This window comes from Athene cunicularia (assembly GCF_003259725.1).
Source record: "Athene cunicularia isolate RWA chromosome 2 unlocalized genomic scaffold, athCun1 chr2_part1, whole genome shotgun sequence".
Lineage (NCBI taxonomy): Eukaryota > Metazoa > Chordata > Aves > Strigiformes > Strigidae > Athene > Athene cunicularia.
Genome location: NW_020799095.1, coordinates 133,736,683 through 133,759,815, shown reverse-complemented (window position 1 = coordinate 133,759,815; position 23,133 = coordinate 133,736,683). Strand labels below are relative to the sequence as shown.

The following is a 23,133-nucleotide window of genomic DNA, read 5'->3' as shown; positions in this document are numbered from 1 at the left end:
CCATATTCCTTATCACACCCCAACCACTCCTGCTAATGTTACAAGCCATACCCTTAGCTCAGGAAGGCTAAAATGAGCTTTCATTACACTGCAGAAATGAAGGTATCTTTGTAATTAACCTTTTGTAATCATATAGGAAACAAGCTAAGAACAGAAAACATCATACATAACTCCTCCATCATTCAAAAAAGTAATAAGCAACTTTCCTTATTAAGGAATGTAAACAAACTTTTTGTAGTCATAGATGTCACAATACTAGTGTTGTATTCACCTAGTCCTGGCACAAGGGGCATCCAGACGATGACATAATAATTCTTAATCCATGCACTTTTACTATATAAATTTGAAGTCCTTTTCTGCAAAGAAGCAACTGTGAAGAAGCAATGCAGAATCTCTCAGTTAGTTCCATGCCCATAGACATCTGTTCCTCCACAGCATGGCACCATGGCTTGACTTCAAAGCTGGTACCAAGAAAGGACAGAGCCTGAATAAGTGACATTTGCATTGTTGGGGAAGCCCCAGATGGCAGTCCTGATGTAAGGCAGCACAAATGCTAATGAAACAGTTCAGCTATCTCCCCAGTCCAGGGGTGAATACAGATGCAGGTTCACGTAGCTTAACTGAAAAGAGATTGAACCTGTTGGTCTGGATAGACTATGTGGACATAAAGATATCTTAAGGTGCGATGGTGTTAATAGCTGCCATCAATCAAGGCTTTGATCTCTAGACAATATTAGATCTTGTCTCTAGGCAATGACAGTTCTTAAACTTAATGGGTATGCTAACAGCCTTCATTCAGGATACATGAAAGCAGCAGCTGAATACTTCAATGGACTGAGATAACGAGACAATAGAAGCTACCGCCCAAGGCAACTGTGCACAAGATAAAACCTAAGTAAGGGATACTTTTAATATTCCCAACTATCTTATTTGAAAAAAAAATGTTTAATTCGTTCTCCATTTATCCAGGGAGAATAGAAATCAGCATATCCATTAGCTTCCACTGTATCTGAAATTGCCTTAAAAAAATTCACAGAAGAGCCAGCACAGCTTATTAACTCAAGGGCAATGCTACTTCTGTTGCTTCCAGGGTCTGTGGACAACCTACCACTTGGTGTTACCCAGGGCAAGCGTTCTGCAAAACACAGGCACACTAGACAACTGACTAACATGGACAAACAAATGGCTCTGTATAGTCAGCTAAATCCAGTGGGATTTGCTTAGCTCTTCGAGGCCTAGCAGAATCACTATTTTGCACCAATTTTCTCAGCATGCGTGGCTTTGTCTGCTGGGTCTGAGCCAGTTGAGAGCATCTCTGTTCAAGCTAATGAAGTCTTCCAGAAACGGGAGCACTGAGCAGTAAAGTGAAGAGATGCCTAACGGCTCTGTGAGAGCCAGACTGTCCTTGGAATGGAGAGCAGGCAGATCCTGCTGCATCCCAAGCAGCTGCATTCAGTGCTACTCTCATGCCTTTGTTTCATTCTTCCCATGCAGGCCTTACCTTATCCACATGCCACAGGTCCCTCTCTTCCCCCTCCCATTAGCCTGAGAGATAAAAGCAGGCTGCTGGAGGCAAGCCCTCAAGAGAGACAGAACAGGCTGCTTGTTTTCTTTGTGGGGTCGAGTTAATTTTTTTCTCCTCATTCTTTCAGGGCCTGCTGGTTTTGATGATATTATTTCATAAAGAAAATCTTAGTCTTACTATAGTGTGGAGTAGTAAAATACTACTCACCAGTCCTCTGAAAGCTCAAAATCGTCCCAGTCTATGAGTGCAAGAGAAGATATATCAATGAACAACAACAACCCCCCCCCCCCAACAACCTAACAAAAAAACCCTATTGAGAGAAATCAAATTAAGTCGTATTTCTTCCTGATTTTCTGTGTTTTCCTTTATCAAAAGTTAAAAAAAAACAACCTTCTAGTTCTACATAGTGAAACTGAGATTCTCAAGCCATATAAATAACACCAGTAATTAATGTTACATTATAAAATACTGCTATTGTATACAGATTTTAAAAGAAAAAAGGCAATGACAAGTAACTTACTATGTTTCTAGAAGCCTAAACCATAGATTTATTTAAAATACACTGTAACATGATTGTTTCCTCAGAATTATTATACAGCTAACATCTCATATAAAAGTGAATGATGAACATGGTAAACCAGACTTATTTAGCAAAAGAAAAGCTCTGTCACAACACTGTATTTTAGGCACAACACTGTATTTATAAACTCTCCCCAAAACATACTGCAAGTGCCAAATCTACCCTTGACACACAATTCATACAGCCCTGCTAAGAAATGAGTGAAGCAAAGGACTGCTAGGGATGTAGGCGTGCAAATACCATCTGAAGACATCTTTGTGGGAAAGTGCCATTTTGATTGTGTAACTGGAGGCCCAGAATTCACATCAAGGAACAGTTATATTCTCTAGTACAGTGGCAATGATCTGTTTAATTCAATCTAGTTGATAGATGTCGCTAGCAATTTTTATTAGCAAACTGGCCCCACTGTATTTGCAGATGTGACACTACTACTGTTTGGGGGCTGTGCAGGATTTCTGCCTGACCTACATCTGAGAAAGCCATCCACATAATATGTCAAGAAGGAAGCTTGTCACCATACAAGTTGTTTCCACAGTTCACTACTGCAGTTGCCTGTCCTACATGAACTCCATAGGCTAATAGGAATAATCTCATTTGGAGCACAAAACTAAAAGAAAGTAGAACTAAAGTATCCAGCAAGGAATCACTCGCAAAGAAACCCTGGGATGTTTCTGTGTTAGTTTTAAAGGTTAAAAGTCTTTAAACAGGCTGAGTGACAGGGTTCTGCATACTTTTGCAGCCTGTCAGACTCTCTGTGGTTGTTGCAAAGACATATATAACAAACACAACACAGACTTCTTTTTGTTTTAAATCATCTTTCCATTATTCCGTGCTTTTTCTGTGCTTAGAGATCACAGATCCCTCATCACCTCACTTCTGCCCATTTTTACACATCACATCACTTAAATTTCCAGTGTGCGTCTGCAGACCTTGTAGCCATTTAAATATGTAACTTGAACCCTGAAGGCCCAACCGTGTGTGCCAAGGGCAAAATAAAGCTACATCAAAATGTTGTCGGTGCTGAGAAGACACTTTATCTAATGAACACTCAAATGCCTCAGTGTTTGGGAACAACTGCTGCCAGGGTTATGAGGCACAGGACACAGCTGGCTCCCTCTGCTCCCCAAGCACCAGGAGCATGCTCTGTATGAGCATGAACGGGTCTTGCTCCTCATTTGGATGAATGGGACAAAAAGGAAGGTCCTCATCAACCTTCTCTCTCATAGAAACAGTCTGATCTGGAAACAGCTTGTCCCTGAATCCCTGATCACATGCATAAACCATGCCTTACTTCTGAATTAATGTACCATACAGTCATAAGTGCATAGATGCTTTCTCTTTAACCATACAGTAACTATTTAGAAAAAAGAAACAAAAAAGGCATATTGTGTTGATTTTTTTTTGGCCTGTTTTCAAGGTGCTTATATGCTCAAACTTTGGGCCAGCATCAGTTATGCCTGATAGCTCTCCAAGGTATAAGCACAGGTTAGGCAATCTTCAAATTGAGCTGCAGGTTTTGTTTCCAGAAGTGAATAAAATCCTTCCTTGTGCCACACAGAGCTGGGTTTGCTGATGTTCTCCATGACTTGCAACTGAATGTAACAGCAGTGGTGGGTACATTAGACCGGAGCACTGAAGGCTGGAGACCCGGCTTTATTAGCATCACAGATGGACTGCACTGCCACAGCCTCAGTACATTCTCAGTACCTTCTTACCAGTTAGGTTAAACACAGCTCTGGAGAGAGCACTTCATGGGTGAAAGCCTAATGTTTACTTTATGATTCTCTACCTTTCAGTCTCTGTGCTATGGCTGCTACAACAGCTCATTAGTATTAATTGGTATAGTCTTTTATGACACTTGACCAGCAGAAACCATTCCCATATCACCAGTTCATTCCAGAGGCACAGATCCCACCCAGAGCCACCAGTCTGAATTAGTTCTGGGCTAGTGACTAGCATGGCGACGCTTGATATCCTCATGTTGATTCAATGAGCTCTTACTAGCATAATTGCAGCATATTAGCTCAAATAAGTGTAATATTACTTTGCTAGCAGTTTAAGTATCTTTTTTTTTTTTTTTTTTTTTTTTTTTTTTAAGTAACATTCAGTGTTCAGTTAGGAAGCTACTTATATTCTCTGAAGAATCACAGAAAAATATTTGACCCCTCAAGAATAAATAATAAGTATTTACATAAATTCAAAATACCATAACTCTGAACTATCAGTACACCAAAAAAAAGATGTAGGTCCTGCAGTTATGTATTTCAGAAGAAAAGAGTTTTGCTAGAAGACATGTCTGGTTATAATATATATAATATATATAATATATTGTAATATAATATATTGTGAGTTGCTGTTTGTCTTTTCACAATGCAGAACAGATGTGGAATATTTTCCTTATATAGTACCTTGGCTGCACCGATGAGATCATCTCATATAAAACATAACACTGTTGTATAAAAAAGAAAACACTAACAACAGTTTTTTAATACCATTCTGAGAAGTATAAAAACATTAGATAAATAATAAACACACTCTAAGAAGTCATGAACATCTACAATTTAAAGACATCAAAAATGTCAGTTCAAGCTCGTCTCACGACTCATGGGCCACCTAAAAATCTCAGCTCGCTACAAACAGAAAGTAGAAAAAAGGAAAATGAGGTTCAGAGACTCCTGATATATCCACAAGCAACTCCCTCCATACCTCTTAAGTCCATATTTTAAGTAGGTAAACAGTCAAAATATGTTCTGTTTATGTAATTGACATTTTAAAATATCAATAAATCAAAGTGAGCAAAATTATATCCTAAAAACTTGCAACCATTACAAGACATTACTCTTAGTTCTCAATACTGTATAATACCTTAAAGTTATTGCCTCCTGACTCTCATATGCCCATAATATAAGAAATTGGCTTCTGACAATTGGATATGCCAGTTAGGCCAGCTTCAATTAACTACTTTTAATTGTACGGTACTTTTGTTCTTCTAGCACTGCTCCTTGGAGCACATTTCCAAATCTCCACTAAAATGAAGCTGAAGACTCTCACTGTACTGTCTACAACAATGTTGAGAGTGATAAAAGAAGCTGTGATTGTTGCCTGCCTGGTGTGTAACACACCGCTGTGCCCAGATCTCCCAGCTCGAGGTAATCTGAGTTGGTAAACGCATGTGCAATGGCAAAGCTCTGTGCAGAGAAGCAAATGGTGATGTGGAAGCAGAAGAGACACAATCTGCACCTTAACAGGGATGCCCTTGGCTTGGTTTATCACCTTGTATGCAAACCTACATATGTACAGGCAGGGCAGGTGTCTTCAGACCAGCCTCCTGGTCTGGTTCTTGCTCCCACAGGGCCTGATTCAGAACAGCATGGACGCGCTCACCCTTTCCTCTGCGCTGCTTATCCCTGTGCCTTCCTCAGCAGCCTCTCAGACTGAAAGCCTTTGAAGCAGGCACAACGTCTCTTGCTCTGTTTGTAATGCACCAAGCACCAGAGGTTCACTCATGGGGCTCCCAGATGTCACAGTAATTAAGAGTTTGTTCATTTAGTATTACTCATAGACAACTACGTGAGATAACTACTGGGAAGACACTGTGCCTATTCAAGATACTGATGCAAGGCACAAGCTAAGTAGGATGAGGTAAAAGTGAGTAGTTAAAATAAGGAGTCCTTGCCTTGCAGGATGAGTGGATAATGAACAATATAATAAATCAAGAATAGTCAAGATAGGGAGTCCTTGCCTTGCAGATGGTATGTATAACGGGACGTGCTGAAATATATAGATAGCACAAAACCAGTTAGAGCTAGGTCTGCGGTTTAGATAATCGCCAATGAACAACTGAGCTTGCGTGAAACGCTGGGGTTACAATCGGACGGGAGGAAGAGGAGCGTGACTTCATCCCCAAAGACCCCCACGACCACCACCAGAAAACACTGCGCAGACTCAGCTGGGAGGAGATCATGGAAATGCTAATTTAAATACGAAGCGGGGATAGGTAATGCATATATATAGGCGTATTGCAAAATATTATGAATATGTAATCATTTACTCTATAAAAGCAAGGTAGCAATGCTATAACGGGTGCACACAATAGGAGGAGCTATCCCCTGTGTGCCCAGCGCTGAATAAACATACCTACTTTACAATCCATCAGATTGTGGAGTGTGATTCCGCACGTCAATACTGTCATTGCTTAATAAAGTAATCTTATAATTAGTCTGAAACATTGAAAGTTTTTAACTCAAGGAAAACATGCTTAAAAAATGTCAGGGTGTCCTCACTATCAAATTTCAGCAAGTGTCCAACATTTGAGAAACTGCTTCATGAGGGAAGTAGTTAATTCATTATGTGCTCATCAGTAAAATATTTAAAGAAGTTCTTAATCAAAATCTTTTAAGGTTTGAGAACAGAACATACAGAAGTATTTTTAACTGTTGGAATGAGCCACTTTTCCACATTTGCATCCCTTTTCTAGATAACAGGAATCGTTTATGTTTGTATTTATCACCGCTATGAAAATCACAGCATTTATTTACCTGATAGACACAGAGCTCATGTCTCACAAGTTGTACTTTCATACTAGCAATCTAGAGCAGGAGCTGTAACAGAAGACCTACACTTACATCTAGAAAAAGTATTTTTGCTGCCTCATTGATGTTACACCAGAAGTTAAAAACTTTCTGATCTGATTACACATAGGCACAGGACAGATGTCTACAGATGGTTTTGGGTGGATGACTGTGAAACCGCAACAACTGTGCAGCCACATGCAAAAAAGACCTGGAGCAATGAGGTTTATTTTCCTTTGCTGCCACTGATTACTTTGCACAGCAACCAGAGCCTAATTTCCACTCCAGTTTGTGCCTCGAGAAGTTTTACTTCAGTGATCAGACCCTGATTCACAAAGGTATTAGAAATTCACACATGGTGCTCCCACTGCACATTTTCATTTGAAAAGAGGTGAGTGGTCTCCAAGAGGGTCACATTTTAGCTCTGCAAACTGCTCCTTCCTAGGCTAGCGTCAATACTGCAAAGTAGTTAAGCTGAAATCTTTCCTGAGTGGTGTTCATGGTTAGGGTTTTTTAAAGAAAAAATTAAACACAACACACAAAGTAAATAATTATTGAAAAGCACCTGTTTATTAAAAATCATCATCGTTTGGAGGGTCCAAAAGCAGATGTTGGCACCATTTGAGCATTGCAGTGGTAAACAGCTAGAGAAAGCAGAATTAAACATTTCTGATTAAATTAGTGAGTTATTCAAGTTGTAAAGAGGAACTCCAGTTCTTGGACTGAAGCTGTGAACTCAGTGAGGCTGATTTACTGAGGCTGATTTGTCAGTGCAAATCTGTTGGGGCAAGAAGTAGGGGAAGAAACAAGCAGGTTGCATGCCCTTCTCTCCCGCACACCTCTCTGCTCTAATAGTGCACTATGCAGACATACGTCCTGCCTGGAAGGTCGGAGCTGTCAGGCTGTTCCTGATACCCACATAATTCCATACTCCTATTTGAATCACAGTAATCCCTAACACAAATAGCCGACTGAACAGCATTGTGCAGAAACTATGGGCCAGATTCTGCTTAAAGTTCTGATGAAGCAAACCCAGAGTAAGCTTTTATGAACACTGACAGCTTGTGCAGATTTAAACCTTTACCTAGGGATCATGACCGAACGTAGTAGCGTAGATTATATTTGCATTGTACATAAAAAATTACACCTTTTTGTATCTGCCCCCGAGTTTTGTGAAGTTTATTTGTTTTAAAATTATCCGTGTTCAGAAATTCTACATGAAAGGCATTTAACTTAATTGGATAATCGGATTTGTAAGCATTGATATTTTGAAGTGGTTAACTGGGTAACAGCTAATTTCCCCGTGGGATATGCAATGCACTAACTACCCTCTCCTCCTCTCCAATGCTGGCAGCATATAAGTATCTGCTGTATTTGAAAAACTCTGAAATCACTAGCCATTAAGAAACACTAATAACTTGACTGGTGTCATACATAATTTATTATGATGAGACTACCATAGCCTGTATCAGCATGTCTACAACCTCTGAAACTGTTGGGGTTTCTTGCCAACTTCAGTGACTTCTGCTAGTATTTCAAGCTGCTACAAACTACCAGGCTGCCAGTACTGCCATTTACCAGGAAATTTTACTTCTCTGATTAGGACAGCCTGCCCTTACATATCTGTACAGTTGTTCACAGTAATCAGAAATAGGAGCTGTAATCAGGAACAAGTAATATTATGAAAGAGCAGAGAAGATAATCTGCCTTGCAAAGAAACTAATTTACCTGCTGGTACTATCAGCATTATGAAAATTAAGGGGATTGGCCTTCATACAACAGAGGAAAGCTACCCATTCATTTTAGCTCATGGTCACAGGGTTGAATTTGCATTTCAGAGAAGTAGTTCAGTTCACTTGAAGAGGAATGTGTGTACATTTCAAGACTGTATATTTCAGACTGTATATTTCAGAGTACTGTGGAGCTGGAAGGCAGACACCTGGTTTCTAAAGAAATGAAATCTCACTGATTTCAACAGCCTTTTTTGGTAGGGTTCTGCTAAGAAAGTTGGTGACAAATTGTTCGATCCTGCTTGCACCAATGAAACAAAATCTCCTGAAACAAAATTTTAAGCCATACCGAGATGAACAGAAGTGATCTGTATTCAGTAGTTTGAGCTGAACCTGTCTGTGCAGTATTGATAGCAATGGAATTAAAACTGTTGGATTACAGCCAAAACAGACCAAAACCATTCTCATGAAGATGGATTTGAGTAAGTCACTTAAATACAACAAGATAAAAGTACATTTAAACCCTCTACCCATCAAGAAATATTACAGCGGTTTACAAAGTATGTTTCTACAAAGTTGTGTTTACTAAGAGAAGGAAGTTTTAGAATGTCCTTCTCTTACATAAAATCCCACTTTTTCAAATCACAGAGAATTAGAAAACGGCAGGTAAGAACTCTCACCAACTACTACTTCTTCCCTCCCTGAACAAGAAATGTAACTTCCAAGAGTGGGAACACTTGGTCTCTGTTTCTTTACATCCTTACACCCTAGGAAACAACAAGCTCTGGCAGAGGAAATACAAGTATTAAACTGAAAACTCATTGGTTCCCCCACCATCCATTAATTCAGCCACTTGTAGCATTTCCCTGAGTGTGATATGCATTGGGGGCAGGTTGCTTCAAGCAAGGAAATCCAATTACACCATAACTGAAGACCCTGGTTTTATTAACAAACATGAATATAGCTAAAGAGGAAATTACTTAAAAACTTTAATCTTTCTGTATTACCTTTATCAGTGCTTCCTGAATATACTGTCTTGCAAAGGATTCTTGTCTATTTAATTTTCTTTTGCTATGATGGTAGACTGCAACCCCCCACCCAACAGGCACATTGCTAGCTTGACATTTGGGAAGAGCACTTATCTAAACTGCATCTCAAGGCTGGTGTTGGTATAAATAATAGCAATTTGCACATACATTTCATATTTCTGATACTTCTGCCTTAAGCAACAAAGTAGGCAGCTAACAAGACATGGGGGGTTTCAATGGGATAAATGCCAGAGAAAGCTGTAGTATTACTGCAGATGGTTTTAAGGGAACTCGTTTCATTGAGCGGATGAACATGAAGATCACGTAGTATAACTCCCCAGCAAATAAGAATCATTGTAAATATTAAGTCTGTTCTGTTTATAGAAATAATATTTTTTCACTGTTTCCTTTAGCAAAGATAAACAACCTATACATTGTGTTAAAAAAAAAAAAAACAAAACAAACCAAAACAAACCACAAAAAGCACCATAATGTGCATCTCCTGTCTTCCAGAGCACACATATAGTATACTAATTTACAGGTAGTAGTATACTAATTTATGAACATTCAAAACTTAAACATCAGTTGTGCTGTTAAGCAACAGATACCTCTTCAGTGTATGAGATTAGATACCACTAGACATAGTTTTGCATTCATACATACTATGTGCATTGGTTAGAGAACCATGATCCCACTGAAGTCTCTAGCAACTAAAAATCAAATCATATTTAGTTTTTTTCCTCTGTGTTTTTACATTCTATTCACACATAAGTCGTCCTGACAGTAGAAAAGGGGCAAATATCGCATCTACAAGTGTGTGGGTACCTAAAAAATGCTAAATGTTTCTGCCTTTTCCTCCTCACAAGAATATAACTGAAGGAAAGCACTTCTTATCAGTATATTTGAAATGAGATTTCTGCATTTTTACTAATGAAGTAAATTAGCTAGAAAGTCTCTCCCTGTTCTTTAAAATTAAAAATGTCTTAATACCAAACATGATTGACAGGAATGTCATCAGCAGAACAAGTATCAGAAGTACAATGGCTGATTTTATTAACAACTCTGGATTATAGCATGAGACAGGGCTTTTCTGATACACTGCATCATTTTTCAACCTCTTCTCAAGTGAACTTTTACATAGCTTCTCTCCTCACTCCCTGGGCTCCTTTCTCATTTGCGTACACTCCCACCCTTTTGCTGCTTTCTTCCATATTGGTGCTTCACTGACCCTGCACTCCTCATACCTTCAGTGCTGCCCATTCCTTGTCTCCAATACCTTTACCTCAGCAACTGGATATCACAGAGCTTACTAACTTGTGGTTTATTCAGATGAATTATAGATCCCTCAGACATGATTTAACCATGTGAAATCATCTCTCAGCTTTTCTTTGCTAAGTTATATAGATACAAGTTGTATAATAAAGAGCTTTTGTTCTCTCCTAATGTAAGACAGTTTTCCCTATAAAAATAAAATTAAACATCTTTTTTTCAAGTTGTCCCTACCTGTCATTTAGCACACACACCCCGCCCCCAGGAAAGTATAACAATTAAATCATTACAAAAGAACTTACTCACAGCATGTTGTTCTTGCCAGTGAAGAGAAAAATGTTTATTGCCCTGAAGAAAAAATTGGCAAACTATCCAAAAGAAAATGAAATTATTCTTTTTCTGTCTCTGGTAAATGAAATAAGAAAATCAATGTGATGGTATTTATGGCAATAAAATAGTGAAGGGGATGGGGCCTCTAAAAGACCATCAAACGCAGGAACCCTGTTCAATGAATACTGAGACACTGAGCTGAATCCAATCCACTTTTATTAATGTAGTTTATTAGAAAAAGTGTTTTCTGGAAGGTTAGTTACAATCAAGTGTAATAAGGACATATATTCCTAAGAATATGCTATTCCACCAGATGTACTGTCATTTGAAAAGCCAATCTTTCAGACGACCTTGTCAGAGAAAAACATATTCTTCCTCTCTTGCAAGAGACTGCTGTAGGGTTTGAGGTGAGCCCTTCCCAAATTACCTATCTGAACTCACACTTTGTACTTGTGATGAGTTACAATCCCATCTGTAACCCTTGAAGAGAAATGTTGTATGTAAAAACAGGCCGAACTACTTGGCTTACTTGGCTTGGTTTGTTTTCCAGCATACAATGAAACCTCTGCTAAGAAGAAATAAGGTTTATCTTTTACAACTGTTACATTATTCTCCTCTATTTGACAGGTTTGTAATGTATATATTTAATATTAATTAAAAAACCCCATGACGAATCAGTACAGGTTTAGGTCAGCATCAGATAATGCGAGAAAGTTGTTCTACTTTAAATAAAAACTATCAAATCCAACTCAGTTGTGGATTATGTAGTTGCAACCCCACAGGGATCTTTTTCTACCAGAGCTGAGTTTGGGCTACACCACTACATGCCTTCTTGTTAGCTCAGAGGCAGCAGTGGTGTCAATCAGTATTTCCTCAGGGTTCACACTGGTGATGGTTTCTCTTTGAGATCCCAGCAGTTTTTAATACCTTAGTAGCTACATTGGGAAGTCTTGACTTGTGAACAGTGTCTCATGTTTTATTAAAACAAGAGTTTCTTGTTGCTAGATAGAACATTTATCATTTAATTTGTAGAATGAATTTAAGCCAATTTCTCAAAACACTGCCTGATTTTCTTAGTACATTTAAGTTGTATGTTTTCAAAAATGACTATACAGAGGACCTATTTTTCTCAGACTTATTCAGAGTAAAAAGATAAAAAACTTGGCAAACTACCAAAAAACAAATCTCGGCACTTTACATACATTTACATGCAAATGAAAAGGGACAACATAATTTAAACTATAGGTAGATCACAAAAGCACCTAATTACATAGCCACGTGGTCACACATGTTCTTAAACAAATGTATGGCTAAACTACCCAAGAAACTCCAAATCAACAACTCTTACAACAAATCGTACTTGTCACATTTCCTCAGAAGAGAAGAGACTGTCATTCCTTCTTCTGCAAATCAAAAGAATAAAAAAATATCTCAAGCATATTAATTAACAAGATTCATTGGAAACAGTGGGATGCTGCCACTATTTAGTTTTCATGAACATATCTGGCCAATTAGTATCTGAATTTATAAGAAGGCTTCTTTCATAAATGTTGCATATTTTATGCTTCTAAAGTCTTTGCATACTCCTGTGTGCATATTAATGCTTTCTAATTGTGGAACGCTCAATAGTACAATAACTCCATGATAAAATCTAACCGTTCTTCCTGGCCCAAGATAAAAATCAGTGTTTAGCAACAACACTCAGTTCCAATAGGTTTTTTCAGAGGAGAGTATAATAACAAGCCAGTTTGTTAAAATCCAGAAGAACTTAATAGCAAGCTGTCCTGGAGCTGAACCTAACCCAGCAGCTCTGTCTCCTGAAAATTACATCCCCTTCTTATTTATCTAGCAATATAAAGACAAAGCTAAAATACATGAAAGAGTAAAAATTAACTGAAAGGGTTTTTTTTAAAATTGGCAGCAGAAGAGAAAGCTTTTCAAACAGCTTGTTTGGAGCCCAGTATTTGCTAGCAGATATTTGGTAGCTACTCATGTTCAGGAGCTGGAAATATTAAGGTAGGTGGGGTCTGTCCCACTACAATAAGTATGGCTTGAATTTGATCACTGCCAGACTCACATGAAAGCAAACTGCTTGTAGGGGAGTGAGACAGTCCCACTGCATCAGCACAGGCCACCTTGCCTCGACACAACCACAGTATTTGAAACACTGTTGATGGCAACAGGTACTGGTTGTGCCTCTCTCACCAAGGACTGGGCAGGGTTGGAGGTTGTCAGGTGTTACCCATTCACAGCATTAGCCGGATTTGGCGACTCTCTCGCTATATTCCAGACTGACTTCTGCTTTAGTGTAGTTATCCTAAGTAACATCAGACTTTGGTCTTAGGTATCATGCTCACATATACATTGTATGAAAGGAAGCTTGCTGTCTTCACCATCTCAATGTTAGCTCCAGATGGAAGGGAAGTCACTGAGATTACCTGCAGCATCTGTGCTTTGGTCCTTTCCAAAATGTCTTGTTCCACCTCTGCCACCCATCTCTACAGGCTTTTATATGGATTTAAAGAAAGCTTAAGGGAACAAATAAAAAATATACCAAGACATATTATATCAATAAACTTGGGTCTCTGAATAAAATCATAGCTTTCATCATACTTCCACGGAGAAATGATCCCTAAACCAGAAATATCAGACTCTCCTTGAACTAACATGTCTTCCATGATATTTCAAGAATGTTTTACACGTTGTTTGTTTGTTTGTTTTGTAAGAGTGGGAATCAGAAGGGTAATGAATTCAACTACTTCAAACTCTTTCCTTTTAATTTAAAAAAATCACAATTTTTTATAATCAGTTTTAAAGAGGTTGTTTTAGCTGTACAGAATTATCAAGCTGTCTGGAAACCCCAAATTTGATTTAAGAATTAAAAAAATCTGAATAATCACAACAGGTGCTTTGGTGTGATAATATTCCCTCTTCTCATAGAGAAGTTTACCAGATAAAATAATTGGAAATCAATGTAGCCTAGCAGTCCATGATGAAGACTGCAAAATCTGGGCTCTTATCAGTGGCTGAGAAGAGCGTTCTCTGCCGATACAAGTAGTAAGCTAGGAATAGCCCTCTGCCTGTGCAGGAAAACTCACTTCCTCAGATTTTGAGCTTGAATCAGGCTGGGAAGAACCTCAGGAGGTCTGAAGTTTAAACACATGCTCAAAGCAGGGTCACCTATGAAATCAGTCCCGGTTGTTCAGGGCTTTACCCTGTTGGGTCTTGAAAACCTCTCAAGATAGAGACCACATGACCTCTCTGTACATCCTGCTGCACTGCTTGACTCTCCCCATGGGAGAAAGCTTTTCCTCATATTAAGTCTAAATCTCTTATGTATCAGTTTAGGCCAGTTAGGACAATCACCTTGCCATCATCCTGCCATCCACAACTGCAATGATCAGACTACTAGATATCTTCTTTGTAGCCTCCTTTCAGATAGTGACAAGCTGCTGTAAGGTCCCCCTGACTCTGTCCTTTCTCCAGCTCCCTCAGGCTTTCCCATAGGGCCCCTGATCATCTTGGTGACTACTGCCTTTTGAGTTTTTCCAGCCATCAAGAAGTCCAACCACTTAGGCCATAATGCCTCAACATGGACACAGGGATGCTCTGGAAGATGATGACCATGACAAAACATAGTATTTGCTAAAGTAATAGTTGATGGCATCTACCAGTCTCCCATCATTCACAGATCTCTTCATTTCATCTCAAAGGGCAATAAATTTTGCAAAGCATGACTTAGCCATCTTAAAGCCATACTGGCTAACTATTCCACCTTCTCCTTCATTTGTCCAGAAATAGCTTTAAAGAGTATCTGCCCCATGATTTTCCTAGAGACTAAAAGTGAGGCTGCACAGCCTATAGTTCCCTGGATAATACTTCTTGCCCTTTTTGAAAAGGGGTGTAGCATTTGCCTTTCTTCAGGCATCATGGACTTCCCATGATCTCTGTGACTTTTCAAAGATGCTAGAGAGCAGCCTCACAATGACTTCAGCCAGCTCCTTCAGCATGCTTCATATGTATGCCATTGGGTCCCATGGACTTCTATGGATCAAGACTTTTCTCAGGAGATCCCTGACTTAGCCCTTTCCCACGACCAGTTATCATTGTCCTCCCTGAGCCTCCAGTCTCAAAAGCCTCAGCCTTATCTGCATCTGCTGTCACTAAATCACCCACCTATTTCAGCACTGAATCCACATTTTCCTTGTTTAGAAGCAAGACTCTGCTATTTCACAATACTCATAAGACTAGTGCTCAAGGCATATTTGAGGTTAGAATTCATATCCTTTTTTCAGTCATTTTTCCCTTATACAGAATACCTCCAATGAGAGAGAGACTGAAGATGATGCAACCTCTATCAGCCTAGAGTTTACGGGTCAAATCAGTTTCTTTTTTCCTCCCTTAGAGATTAAAATTTTAGTATCCCAAGAGTACACACTATTAGCTGATCTTGCAAGTTGAGTAGCTTGCCTATAGAACTATAAAAGATTTCAGCTTTATCCTGATGTAAAAGCAAGGAAATTATAAAATCCTGAAATACTTTTTGCCCCAAATGACTCAGCAGATGATACGATAGCGATCTATACGATTAAAAACAAAACCAGATGCTAAGAAAAGGGACATGCTGAGATGAAAGGACATTAATGAGCATCACTCTTCTGGTGGATGCTGTCTCGATAACTCAGAACTCATTTGTATTCAAAGGATACACAGAATATTTGTAAAGGACAAAAGAAGGATACAACATTAAAAACTGGCTTTTAATGGCTCCAAGTTTTAAAATCTAAAAAAAGAGGAAAACAAAGACAAGAACAAATGCATGCTTGCTCATCCAGAGTAGCTATGTGAACTGAATCACTAATAAAATTCTTCAGGAAAGGTGAATGAGTAAGAGTTTTGCATAGTTACTGTTGCTATGAAAGCCACTTTCCTTATTATCCACACGTTCCTCAAATTATTTCCCTTTCCTTATCACTCATAAACATGTAATGAGGTACTAGGAAAATGGGCACCTCCTCTAAAAATTTCTGAGATTGTGTTTAAAAAGAAGCAGTCAGAATGATGTTCCCAAAGAAGAGAGTGTTCAGTAAGAAAATTTTAAGTGCATTGAATGGGATAGAGTCAGACTCTGCAAATGTGTGTGAACAGCATCTGGATCCTCTGGGAGCTGGCAGCTTCACCTCCCATCTGTCCTTCTCTAAAAGGGAGAGGACACAGCCCAGATTTACAGCATCTACTGCACCAAACTCCACCTCTTATTTAACAACTTCTAATATACCTACCTATGTTTTGTGCTTTGCTAATATTAGCAACAAACAAGAAAGTTTATTGTGCAAATAGGAGAAAAAGTGGGTATTCAGGAGCTACTACAGAAAGGAACCACATTCAATTCTGCAGAAGAGTAGAAGCAAATGTATTCAACTGCCAGACAAGAAGAACCATTCAAAGACATGTTTGGAAAGAAAGTGGAGTATTTTTTGCAGGAAAATCTCTCTACATTAAATACACCAAGTATTTAGTAAATACACCGAGCATGTCCCCTAAAAAGAGTAAGATATTCATAGAGCACCCCAAATAAAACCTGTCAGAGCAGGAAGGGATTTGAGTGCTAAAAAAGAAATAGCCACAATGTCTGCCCTTCACATAAGTTTTATGCTTATGTTGGAGAAGGCAAAGGCAACTCCCTAACTTTGTTTTTAATCAGTGACTACAATAGCAGGTAGTCCTATGAGATAAACCCCCTAAGATTTTTAGCTTGATTCTAAATAAGCATATATTTTCAGGTGCAATGATGTTCTCCTTTTCCAGTTTTGCATCCAATAGCAGATTCATTGTGATGTGGAGCCACAGACCAATGGTCTATGGCGCTCTCACGCTGGCTCTTGAAAATGGCCACGCTGGTCCATGACTGACAAAGCTCCATCAGAATAAGAGATCTCTGACACATAAAATCACTCCTTGAACTGATGTTAGTCCTGCACAATATGATATTTATTTATGCTTCCAACTCATTGTAAAAGTGCTGAATTAACTGGACTCACTTGAAAGCATATAGCATAAGGGTTAGGTACAGTTATATCCACTAAATAGTAGCTGATCAGTGTTCATTTAGTTCTCCCTTTCATAACAGGAGTAACAGACTATGACCTATTAATCACATGACAAAAAGATTTTGGTTTAGGTTTCCCCATAAAATCTTTTCTGTGATACTCTCTATCACTCTATGAACACTCTATTATACTGTTTTGTGCACTAATAGTTGTTCTTGTGACCAGCCATTACTTAATTACCATTAAATTCTTTGGAAGATCCATCTTCTTTTCAAAATAATATATTTTGTAGTACTAAATTAGTAAACTAAACTAATCCCAATTAAATTTATGTAAACTATGTACTGAAACTTTCTCTCTTGCAAACAGGATTAGGAGTCCACAAGAAAAGTCTTTTCCTATTTATTATTTTGGCATTAGCTACTACACACTTGTTTTGGAAAAGTTGTCAACTAGTATGTATTTATTCAGAGTTGCTTATCCCAAAAGCTTCATTTCTCTTCAATGCTGATTTTATATCAGTTAATTCCACTACTCTGAATAGGTAACATATCGATATTCAAGGAATATACAAATGTAGAGTACTAATATGGCCACGTCAAGATAGCAGAAAATATTTTCTGTATTAAGATTTCTGATGACCTCATTTGCAAGAGAGAGAGCAGAAGAAAAGGGCTTGTTCCTGGGTTGTTGTTTTTTTTACAAATGAAATATGAAATAAATTTTTAAAAAATTAACCACTGGAGCAAAGGCAACTTTGGCGATTAGTATTTCCCAAGTGTCCTCCTGCTGTATATTATGTACACATATACATACTCACGCATTCTGCCTAAATTAGTAAGCGTGTGTAGCTGTAGTAGCAATACTTTCCATGGAGGACAGAGATTATACCAACAAAAGATGCCTCCTGAGACAGTTGATAGTCGTCTTCTAAATGAAATAAGCACTGCTAGCAGAAGCCTGTACACCAATATTTGTATTAAGCCTTTTATTAGAAGATACAATAAAAATTGCTGCATTTCTCCTTTTCCCACCAACACTGTACTCTAACAACATTTTTCCAGTATGAACTGCTGTCCTGCTTTGTGATTTCTAGAATAAAGAAAATATTTTTATGAAACCATCTTATTTTTAAATAATGTATTTACTCTATACCAGTGCTGCAGTTTTATTTTAATGGCAAACAGAACAAAAGAAGGCCTTTTATAGCTACAAAACCAGAGTTACTAGGTAGACAGATACCTCTAAGAGGATATACCCAGTAGACTAAACACTATACACTAGGCTTTCATGGCTTAATGAAAACCAGGGTGTACACCTCAAGTGGATGTCTTTATAGGGTAACAACATTAGCTTCTTCAGCCACCTTAATAAATTGCTAAACATATATTAATAGTGTGGTCCTACAACCCTTCAGTTGGGTCTTACAAGCAACACAGCTGTGATGCTGCACCTCGGCTAACTGCAAGCCCAGTGGTGGGCTGGATGTGGCATTACGCTGATATAGCCTTACTGCTTTGAATTCGGGTTATGCATACAATTCTCCATTGTAGAATATTCCAGCCCACTTTTTAGAGTGTCGAATCCTTCTTTTTCTCTTTTGAGGGAGTTGCTCAACAATAAGCTCCTCAGAAATAAGTGGCCTGAATTTTTAAGTGCCTGAAGCATCTAAAAAGTCTAATTTTAGTTTTTTATTTTTAAGTGTCTTGGGTGCTGTTTCTAGAGTTCTCCAAAAAACTTCATCCAGCCCACCATGCAGACTGTTTTTCCTACACTCGCCTTATTAATCTAGGAGCTCCCACTCAATTTCTTCACACCAGTTCAGCACTGGAGGTGCAGGAGCCTTCCTGCCTGCTGAGCCTGCCATATGGAAGATTTATTTCTCCCCCTCACTGACTCTCCATTTTCTGTTTCATTTCATCCGAGCACACAACTTTTTCCCCATTGCCTATTCCTCTCAGATCTTCTCTCTCTTACCTACTTTTTCCCGATTTTTTAGAAATGCAAGTAAATTCATTAAGTTTGGGAAGCATCTGAGATGCAGTCTGTGGGGAAACCGAAATGCAATAGAAGTATCTTGTGGATAGCTCTCTAAAGTATGAGCAGTGCTCATGAATTTTTAAAATCTCTTGGAATTACCAGGATATTCCTTCTTCATTAAACATTCAACTTTGAAAGGTCCAAGGTAAATCTGTGTACAGGTAAGGTGGCACAAAAATTAAATAATATCCTGATGCTACAGAGTATTTAGGAACACAGTCTGTTACACAATTGCCTGTATTTGCTCACAGTAGCTGCAAGCATACACAAGCTGCTAGAATTTCTTCTGTAAAGCATGTGTGTGCAAGGTTAATACTCACATGTCTTTGAGTCTGCAAAGCAGAGTTAGATTTATATAAAGACCTCTGAAGTGCTTTCTGCATAGCAAAATTAAAAAAAAAAACAAACAGTATTTTTAAAATAATTTTGATATTATTCTTTCCATGAGTTGATAAAGTAAAGCTGGTTACACATTTCTCTATGCATAATTTTAAGCTGCATGGCTATTCAATAAAATGGGCAGGCATTAACAAAACTGCTAGGCCTTAAAGTTAAGTTTTAATAGGCAATGTGATGCTGACATTTACATTTTAAAATATATAAACTGTTTATATGCACACATCTAAATAGAAGTGCCATACTTCTTTTATATATGCACATTTGAGCCAGTTCTCATATATATAAAATAACTTTTAAGATCATAATTGCTGAAAATAAATTGTGAAGGAAAATGAGAGTAACAAAACACAATTGGCATTTGTCTGCTCAAGCTCCGTTAGTCACTACCATAAACACTGTCATTTGCCAATTTGGTCTGAGGTTAATGTAACAGAATACTACTTTTAAAACCAAAGCAGCAAAGCCATCTGAAAGCATTAGTTTTTAACACATTTTCTTAATCTATTTATTGCAGTAATGATTAGTTCACGTTGCTCAATCCTGGACACAGACTGCTTCTAGTAGAGAACATGCAAACAAGGGCAAAACAAGATAAAACCCTGTGTAATTGTATCAGGTCAGCAACAGGTCTAATGGGCTTGTTTAAGCTATTTAACAGCCACCTGTACAGAAAAGATCACTAGAATCTGGTATTTTTCTGTTTTAGAGTTCCAGCCCATTGCAGGTGTGTCAGTAGATTCATTCCAGAAAGTAACAAACTATTTGATTAAACTTTGACTATTAGAAATAATTTTTGAGACAAGTCATAGAAAATGACTTTTAAATCAAGGGGGTGATATAGGCCATAACTTACAAGTACGATGAAGTTGATGGGAGCTCTAAAAAGATAACTATTATGTCTCTCAGGTTATCAAAGCCACAGACTCAACATCAGAACAACTCAGCCAGCACACTAACATATTCATCTGGTATCAGTACTGTGCTGTCCAAGATTAAACCTTTAATTTTCTCAATATTCAGGAATATGTGCCATTAAACATTTGTGAAGATACAGAGAAACTCATTTCTTCAATTTGCCTGTCAGTAAAATTCAAACATTATGTAGTATGCAGTAATACTGTCTCTAGCAACTTATTCCTTGTGGTTTAGGCAAGTCACATAGACAAATTTGTATGTATAAGAACATAAAGCCAATACATTTCCCACAGTGGGTTAGTCCAGCCAGGTCACCTCACTCCATGCTCTGTACAAGGATAACAGAAGATTATATTTAAGAAAAACTTGTAAGTTTGGCCACTTTTGGTGGTCTGTTCCCCTCGTACTTCCCCAGGGTCTACAACTGTTGTTCACAAATGTTAGCATCTGTATGGGCAAGTTGCCCACGAATGCTGTTGTCTATGGACATGTTGTCCATGTTCCAGCATGATGTGAAGAGAGGCTTTGGAGCATTCATCCCTGGAGACTGTCAAGACTCAGCAAGACAAAGCTTTGGCTGTTCAGATCTAGCGTTGGCTGAAGTCCCACTTCACATTAGACACCAGACTGTATAACCTTCAGAGATCTTTTCCAGTCTAAGTCTGTCAAATCATGTGCTGCGCAATATTAAATTAATCAAACGTATGAACAACATTCTGTTATTCCGGCACTGAGGTTAGATCCTAAGCAGCTAATGCTCAGACCTTGAGATCACTAGAAGCACCTCTACATTACTAACATTGATAAGAGTTCATATTATAAGGATTTTGTAACAGTTCCCAAAAGAAGATGCAGGTGAGTTAAATTTAACAAGTAGATAAATGCAAACTTGAGTTTGTGCTTCCATACACTGACTGTATTTTGATTGATCACAGAAGAACGTTCAACTGTGGTCAATTTACCAATAATATTTTTTAATCTTGAATTAGATTAAGAATGCATTTTGATGATGTGGTAGATTTCTCCTTTCGTTATTACTCATGCAAAACTCCCCCATTCCATCCCCTGCTTTAGGTATGTAGCAATCTTGGCATATCTTTAATATTCCTTTAAGATTATCTGGAGGAAGGAGCAGGAAAAATAAAAAGCCATAGGGCAATATTTCTTAGAGAATACATTTTAGAGTAAAAAAATTCAAGTGCAATGATTTAACCATGCTTTGTCAGAAAACATGTTCTATACTGAAGTATAAAGTATTTATTTTAGGGTGCTATTCTCACACAGGATATGATAAATAGAATCTTCTTTAAAGGATTATGAAATTTGAGATTTTTAAGCTAAAATTTTAGACCTACTGTCCAGGATGCTAATGAACCCATCAATGCCTTCACTTTGCCTCATTCTTACTTGTTTTGAGGTAGACAGGATTGAATAATAACTGAAACTTCTGTGAGTTTTCAGAAGGCAGTTGTGCAACCCAATTTGAATGTAAGGCGCCAAAAAATGAAAACACATACAAACATTCATCACTTAAAATACAGCCTTCATTATTAAAATGTGTAGATTGCTAATGCAGTTTCCTTCTTTAAAAACAATATAACTTATGATGACAGTCAACTTCAAGGGTTCAGATGTAATACAATGACAGGCAACACATTTTTCTTTACCTTTTAGACAAGTTAAAGACGCACAAATAGTTACCTTGGAACAGACAAAATTATCACATTATACTGCAATAATTCAACAGAACACAATTAAAATATATAAATTATTTTTCTTAAATCTGCTGATATTTTTTCTCTTCATAGCACAGCATTAGCATCCATCCCTCCTGTTTGTAGCACTCCCATTAGCACACATGCCTCTCACAAGCGCTGATGAACCTGACACAAACACTACAAGGCCACTCTCCACTCAGTTTTAATCAGGTGAGAAGTAAAATGTTGCCAAAGGAATCAGTCAGGCCCAGTCCCAAAATGATTTATGGGGAAGAAAGTTATGAAGCATCTTCTAGGGTGCCTAAGATTGTTTTATAAGAAACATGTAGATGCTGAAATCCCAGAAGAATATCCAGAAAACCAAAATATTCAGAACAGGGTACACAGAAACCCCCATAATTAATCCCTCATGCTCAGGAGGTCTTCTCCTTCTCCAAAATGGAAATCCTTTCTAACCAGGACTCTAATACAATCCATTGTCAAAGGCAGTGTACTAGGTCTGGCTGAACTGGAATTGGTTTTCCCCTACAGCAGCCCTCACGGTGCTGTGTTTTATGTCGGGAGCTGGCAGGGTGTTGATAGCACCCTGGTGTTGTGGCTACTGCTGAGCAGTGCTTACACAGCACCAAGGCTCTTTCTGATATTTCCCCCAGTGGGACGGGGTGGGCAAGATCTTGGGAGGGGACACAGCCAGGACAGCTGACCCAAACCGACCAAAGGAATATTCCAGACCATATGACGTTTGCTCAGTATAAAGCTGGGAGAAAGGAGGAAGCGGGGGGATCACCCTTGGTCCTCCGAAGCAACCACTACGTGTACTGGAGCCCTGCTTCCTGAGAAGGCCTGACAGTGCCTGTCCATGGCAAGTAGAGAATAAATCTGTTTGCTTTTGCTTCCGCGCGCGGACTTTTGCTTTGCCTTGCTTATATTAAAACTGCTTTTGTTTCACCCACAAGGGTTAGTTTATCTTCTTTCCCC

General features: G+C 38.4%; 1 protein-coding gene across 5 annotated transcripts in view; it reads right to left on the bottom strand.

Moving 5' to 3' along the window:
* The window catches only part of OXR1 (oxidation resistance 1), a 244,979-nt gene that overhangs the window by 117,557 nt on the left and 104,289 nt on the right, over positions 1-23,133 (bottom strand). The gene's annotated exons all lie outside the window — the stretch shown is intronic.